Source organism: Neofelis nebulosa, chromosome 1, assembly GCF_028018385.1.
Source record: "Neofelis nebulosa isolate mNeoNeb1 chromosome 1, mNeoNeb1.pri, whole genome shotgun sequence".
Classification (NCBI taxonomy): Eukaryota; Metazoa; Chordata; class Mammalia; order Carnivora; family Felidae; genus Neofelis; species Neofelis nebulosa.
Window position 1 is genome coordinate 121,282,934 of NC_080782.1, and position 7,238 is coordinate 121,290,171.

Below are 7,238 nucleotides of genomic sequence, written 5' to 3' on the forward strand. Positions count from 1 at the left end.
GGCATAAAGACAGACATACAGAATAAGGAGCCCAGAAATAAAATTATGCATACGTGCATGGTCAACTGATCTTAAACAAGAGTGCCAAGAAAATATATCAGGTAAAGGATGGCTTTTCTTCAACAAGAAAATTGGATATCCACATGCAAAAGAATGCAATTGTATTTTTATCTCATACCTTACACAAAAATCAACTCAAAATGGATTAGATGTTTCAACAGGCCCAAAACTGTAAAACTCCTAGAAGAAAACTTAGGGGAAATCTTCATGATAATTGTCTTGGCAACTCTTTGATGGATATGACACCAAAAGCACACACAATAAAAGCAAAAAATATTCAAGCGTGACTATGTCTAAGTAAAAAGCTTCTGCACAGCAAAAGAAACAATCAACAGAGTGAAAAGGCAACCTACGGAATGGGAGAAAATATTTGTAAGCCATTTATCTCAGAAGGGGTTAATTTCTGAAATACATAAAAAACCCCTATAACTAAATAGTTTTTTATTGTTTTTTTTTAACGTTCATTTATTTTTGAGACAGAGAGAGACAGAGCATGAACGGGGGAGGGTCAGAGAGAGAGGGAGACACAGAATCTGAAACAGGCTCCAGGCTCTGAGCTGTCAGCACAGAGCCCGATGTGGGGCTCGAACTCACAGACCGTGAGATCATGACCTGAGCCGAAGTTGGCCGCTTAACCGACTGAGCCACTCAGGCGCCCCCTAAATAGTTTTTTTAAAAAAGGCTAACAACTTGAATTTCTCCAAAGAAGATAGATAAATGGCCAACAAGAATATGAAAAGATGCTTAGCTTCAGTAATGAGGGAAATGACAATAAAACCTATAATTAGATATTCTATTATACCTGTCAGCATGGCTATCATCCAAAAGTCAAAAGACCACAGATGTTGGGGAGGATGTTGAGAAATTAGAATCCTTGAATGGTGTTGGAAGGAATGCAAAATGGGACAGTTGCTGTAAAAAAACATTATGGAGGTTCCTCAAAAAATTAAAAATAGAAATACCCTATGAACCAGCAACCCCACTACTGGATATATTTTCAAAAGAATTGGAATAAGAATCTTGAAGAGGTATCTTCACTCCTATGTTCAGAGCAGTACAACTCACAACAGCCTGTGTGGAAACAACCAGTGTGTCCATGAGGACATGAATGGGTAAAGAAACTGTGGTACATACATAAAACAGCATATTATTCAGTCTTTAAAAAGGAAATTCTGCAATATGTAATAATATAGGTGAACCTGGAGAATATTAGACTAAAGGAAATAAGCCAATTGAAGCACCAATATTGCATGATTCCACTTACATATCTCAAAAAGTTATAGAGTGAGAGAGAGGAATGGTGGCTGCCGCGGGTTAGGGGGAAGGGGAAATGGGACTTGCTAATTGAAAGCCATACATTTTCAACTATGCAAGATGAGTATTTTCTAGACATCTGCTGAACAGCATTGTCCCTAGTTAACAAGGCTACATGTACACTTCAAATTTTGTCAAGAATGTAGAAAAATATTCCTGTTTTTCTGGCTCACAAAGTAGAACAGAGACCTCCACCACAGCATGAGTTTAGGAAAGCCTTTGAAAATCTGTGGTTAGCAGGTTTTTCAGTAATATTATTCAGGAGTCTGGGGCATTAAACACAATCTGGGGCAGGGGAATATAATCAAGGAATTAAAGATAATTTTTAAATTCTACATAAATAATGAGCTTTTACAGCTATAGCTGGAACTTTCAATAAAATCCACTGAGAGCTGGCAAAAGCTCAAGCCATAATTAAGAATTCTCAAAGATTAACCTATAAATAAATACAACAGTAGAATTATTCTAATTGCAGCCTTCAGGAGGTCAAAGATAAAACAAAGATTTAGATTGAAACACTCAATTTGTGTTGAATGGGCCTCTAATCCTGAAAGAGCAAAAATATGGGGGCTGTCCTTTTCCACCAGCCAAATACAGTATATCAGCATCCAGTAGGATTGTTAAAATAAAAAAGACAATAAAGAGCATTGGCAAGGATGTTGGAGTAACTGGTATGCCCATACATTGCTGGTGGGGATGTGAAATGGTGCAGTCACTGTGTAAAACAGTTGAGTTTTACACAGTGTTAAAACAAGTTAAACACAGAATTACCATATGTCCCTGCAATACCACTCCTGGGCATATATCCAAGAGAAGAGAAAAAATATGGTTACACAAAAACTTGTCCATGAATGTTCATAGCTGCAGTAATCACAATAGCCAAAAGGTAGACAAAACCCAAATGTCCATCACTGATGATTGGATAATAAAATGTGGTATATCCATACAATGGAATATTATTCACCTACAAAAAGGAAGGAGGTACTATGACATGCTACAACATGAATGAATCTTGAAAATATTGTGCTAAGTGAAGGAAGCCAGTCACAAGAGATGACATATTACATGACTGCATTTATAAGAGATGTCTGAAATAGATAAATCCAGAGACAGAAAGTAGATTAGTGGTTGCCAGGGGCTGAGGGAAGGGGGGAATGGGGAAGTGAGTGTTAATGGGTACAAAGTCTCTTTTTTTCAGGTGATGAATATGTTCTGGAATTAGACAGTGGTAATGGCTGCACAATTTTGTGACTATACTACAAACCACTGAATCGCACACTTTGAAAGGTTGAATTATATCTCAATTTTTAAAAATACAGAATGTCAGAACAGAGCAATCCATGTGATTAACCAAGGCACAATCTTTGTGACCTGAGGGCCATGAACAGTTTAGCTGTATCCTAGTTAAATACGTTAGACCACAAATTACACACCTTCTTGTGGCCACAAGTCAAAGATACACTGACTGAGACATCACAAACTGAATGAGAAAGGTGATATGACATTGCCTATCAAAAACAAAGTGGCCACAGGGTCCTGGGTGGCTCAGTCAGTTAAGTGTCTGATTCTTGACTTCAGCTCAGGTCATGATCTCAGGGTCATGGGATCGAGCCTCACATCAGTCTCTGTGCTGACCATGGAGCCTGCTTTGGATTCTGTGTTTCCCTCTCTCTGCCCCTCTCCCTTGCTCATGCTCTCTCTCTCTTTCTTTAAAGAAAAACAACAACAACAAAACAAAGCTGCCAGGGATTCAGTTGAAAGACTGGATCTGTTGAAATCTCCTTTAGGATCGATGTGTCCCAAGAATTCATCAAAAAATATATATTTAAGTAAAGAGCTGAGAAAACATTTTTCTCAAGTACTCTTTGCTGGAGACAGATCTCCCTTTGGGCCTTCAGCACCACAGGAAGAAAATCGCAACATTATTTTTACCTTGAATTAAATGTTTCCAGAATATAGATTTCCTGACACAGTGAGGTATTGTGTAAGAGATTTTGTTCTGTGTCTGCAACATGGGAAAAGGCACTGCAATAAATATGATCCTAAAAGGGCTCTTGATTTCCTCTGTCAGTTATGGGTAGTTGGGAAGAAATCTGTTTCAAGAATAGTAATTAATATTACCAAGAATGCTCGATTGTCTGGAAAAGAACTGCTGACTTCAGGGGAGAGGTAAAACTCTAACTACAATGAGAGCCAACAAAGGGCCAAGTAGCCAGAACCCTAAAATTCACTCAGAATGTTTTCAGCATTCCATCTTTTTTTTTTAAATGTTTATTTATTTTTGAGAGAAAGAGAGACAGCGTGTGGGCGGGGGAGGGGCAGACAGAGAGGAAGACACAGAATCCGAAGCAGGCTCCAGGCTTGGAGCCGTCAGCACAGAGCCCGACGCGGGGCTCGAACCTGTGAACCATGAGATCGTGACCTGAGCCGAAAGTCAGATGCTTAACTGGCTGAGCCAGCCAGGAGCCCCTCCAGCATTCCATCTTTAAAGAAAAAAGATGGTTTCTTTACTACTTACACCCCAAATTCAAAATCTAGGATGACAGCAGGGGCTCTTTATGGATGACACTTGTAGCATGCACTTCTGAGTGAAGGCCTACGTGTGGGTTGGTCACCCATCCCCAGGGCTTAGCACCATGATTAGCATTTTACCAGTAATATGTCTTAAATTAATGTTGAAAAAACCACCATCTGAAATACTGACCCTCCACCACCATAAACCAGGAATTCAAGACAGTGTTGCCTATCTATCTTGCCTGACTACCTTCAAGAGTTGCATAGAGAGAGAACTTTTACACACATTTCACAAGCTCCATTCTCAAGCATTTCCCACCGACAGTCACTCTTCCAAGAGCAAATTTAACTACAAAGCAACATGATAGACACCCTAACATCTTGGGCAAAGGATGAGCTGGGATAAATGAAATGCTTTATTAGCTGCCGCCTGCAGGAAGGGGCTGATTATACTCTTCACCCGAGGATAAAGGGCTGAGATGAAGTCAGGTGTCCTCAGGCTCAATGGACAAGCTGGGCAAATATGTTTACAACCTTAACTGTCACGAGAACAAAAAACACAGCAGTAACACAAGGCAGGACTGCAGAGGACAAATGCTGTTTAGTCGCAGACCGTGCGTCTAGCGGAGTGGGTCTCCTGTGGCTTGTGGCACCCACTTTCTGATAACGAAGGTGCTGTGTAAGGAGCACTACCACATCCTGTTATAATCGCAGTGTTCACAGAGAGGGCCCCCCCCCAGCCCCCCTCCACCACTTACAGGCTGTGCGAGCTCCTGCAACTCATCTAGGCTTCCCTCTTTGTGACTAACAGATGGACTCACACTGCTGGCTCTTAGGATTGTTGCAAGGATGCAAATAGTTTACGCATATAAAACACCCAGCCCAGAGAGCAGCCAAAAATGTAAACCTCCTCCTTGGAAGTACACACACGGAACACTGCCGAAGGGTGCCCTTCATCCCCAGCAATTTTTCAACACATGCATCCTGCTGGGTGAGTCCAAAGGAAGGGAAGATGCATGAGAGTGTGTCCCTGTATTCAGGGAGCCTACAGTCCAGCAGGGGGATGGGTGCTGGGAGCTCCCAGAAGGGCTGAAAGTGGGCAGACCCAGCTGTGGCTCAACATGTGCTTTGCCAGGGTGGGGCAGGTGCCCGATGCACTGGGGCAGGAACTCAAAAACTGGGGTGAAAGGGTCCACCCCTCCACCAGAAAGCTGGGAGGAAGAGCACACTAATCATGACTGAGGAGAAGCCCACTCTACAGGTGGAAGAAAGGCAGGAGAGTCAATCACAGTGTCTATCACTAAGAGCTAGATAAATAAATAGTTGGTGAAGGGATGGCTGGAGTAACGAATGCATGGCTGAATCCACAATATAATGGAATATGTGCACTTTTTTAGAGGGCTTTTTCTTCTTTGGGGTGTGAGGCTGCCTTTGATTTAGGTTCCACATAATCAAATAGAGAGAGTCATCTCAATGTACCTAAAATGACTTTATGGGAAACCTATTGGCAATTAGGCATTGACCACCAATAATATGACTAAGCTAGTAATATGAGTCAGACACTATATGGAGCGTAACTTGGGTTAAGAGCATAGGATGTGGACTGAGACTGACCCGTGTTCAAATTCTGTCTCTACTAGTTACTGGGTAGGTAACCTGGGATAAGTTGCTTAACCTCTCCAGGCCTCCGTTTTCTCATCTGCCTAATGGAGAAATGGCAGCTCCCATCTCACGGTGTTGTTTTGAGGGCTCAATAATAAAACATACCTGAGATGATGAGCAAACAGAATGTTTAATGAATGTTAGCCCTTATAATCCTTCATAATAAATCCATCCTGAATCACCTTAAGCTTTGTGTGGACTGTCCATGAAATTAGAAGAGGAAGGGCACCTGCTCTCTGGTTAATGTACAGCTCAACAAATGGAAAGACAACTGTTCAAATAGTCCTCTTATTAGCCAATAGGACATAGGTGGGCAGGCTGCTCCCGTCTAAGGTAGAGGCTGCCCACTTTGGAACCAGGTCCCTTCTGTGACAGTACCTCCCTGGAAGCCCCCAACGAAGCAAGTTATTACTGGGTTCTGGGTTCAAAACCTACCTATTTACCCAAAAGAAATGAAAAGATATGCCCTCGTAAAGGCGGCACATACATATTCATAGTAGCTTTTATTCATCATAGTCGAAAATTGGAAACGAAATAACACTGAATGGATAAGCAAACTGCAATACACTCAGAAAATGAAATACTACTTAGTGATAAAAAGAATCAACTCTGATACATGCAACAACAGGGACAAATCCCAAAAACCTGTTGAGTGAAAGAATCCAGGCACAAAAAACACATACTATATAATTCCATTTATTTGAAATCTTATAAAAGGGAAACTAATTTATACTAACAAAAAGCAAATGAGTGGTTTCCTGGGGCCAGGAATTCGGGGTGGTGGAAAGTGGGGTGAGGCAAGAGGGAATTTTCAGGGATGATGGAAATGCTCTATATCTTGACTGGGGTGGTGGTGGTGGTAGTGGTTACAAGAATATATATATATTTTTCAAAACTCATCAAGCTGGGTCCCTAAAATGGGTACATTCTATTGCATGTAAATTATACCTCAATAAAGTTGATTTTTAAAAAAACCAGTGAGAAAAATCTAACCTATAGATGACCCTGGTGTGTATATATACTTATATAATTTTATATATATATATTTCCTACTTAACTGAAGTATAATTGACCAGTAAAAACTATATATATTTAAGATATACAATATGTTTTATTATGCATATATTTTGTGAAATGATTACTACAATCAAACTAATTATCACATCCATCACCTCACAGTGGGTTTTTTTGTTTTTTGTTTGTTTTTTGTGTGTGTGTGAGAATAAAACTTATTCTCTTGGTAAACTTCAAGTAACTTTAGTAAATTTCAAACTATAATACAATGTTGCCAATAATCACCTTACTGTTTAGATCTCCAGAATTTATTCATCCTGCATCTCTGAAACCTTATACCCTTTGACCAACATTTCCTCATTTCCTCTACTTTCTGCCTCTAACAGACTTTTTTAGTTTCCACATTTAAATGAGATCATGCAGTATTTGTCTTTCTGTGTCTGGCTTATCTCACTTAGCATAATGTACTCCAAGTTTATCCATGTTGTCACAAATGACAAAATTTCCTTCTTTTTAAAAGACTGAATAACATTCCATTGTATATGTATATTACGTTTTCTTTATGCATTCATCCATTGTTAACACTTAGCTCGTTTCCATGTCTTAACTGTTGTGAATAATCCTGCAATAAACATAGGACTGCAAATTATGTCTTGATAGTAATTTCATTTCCT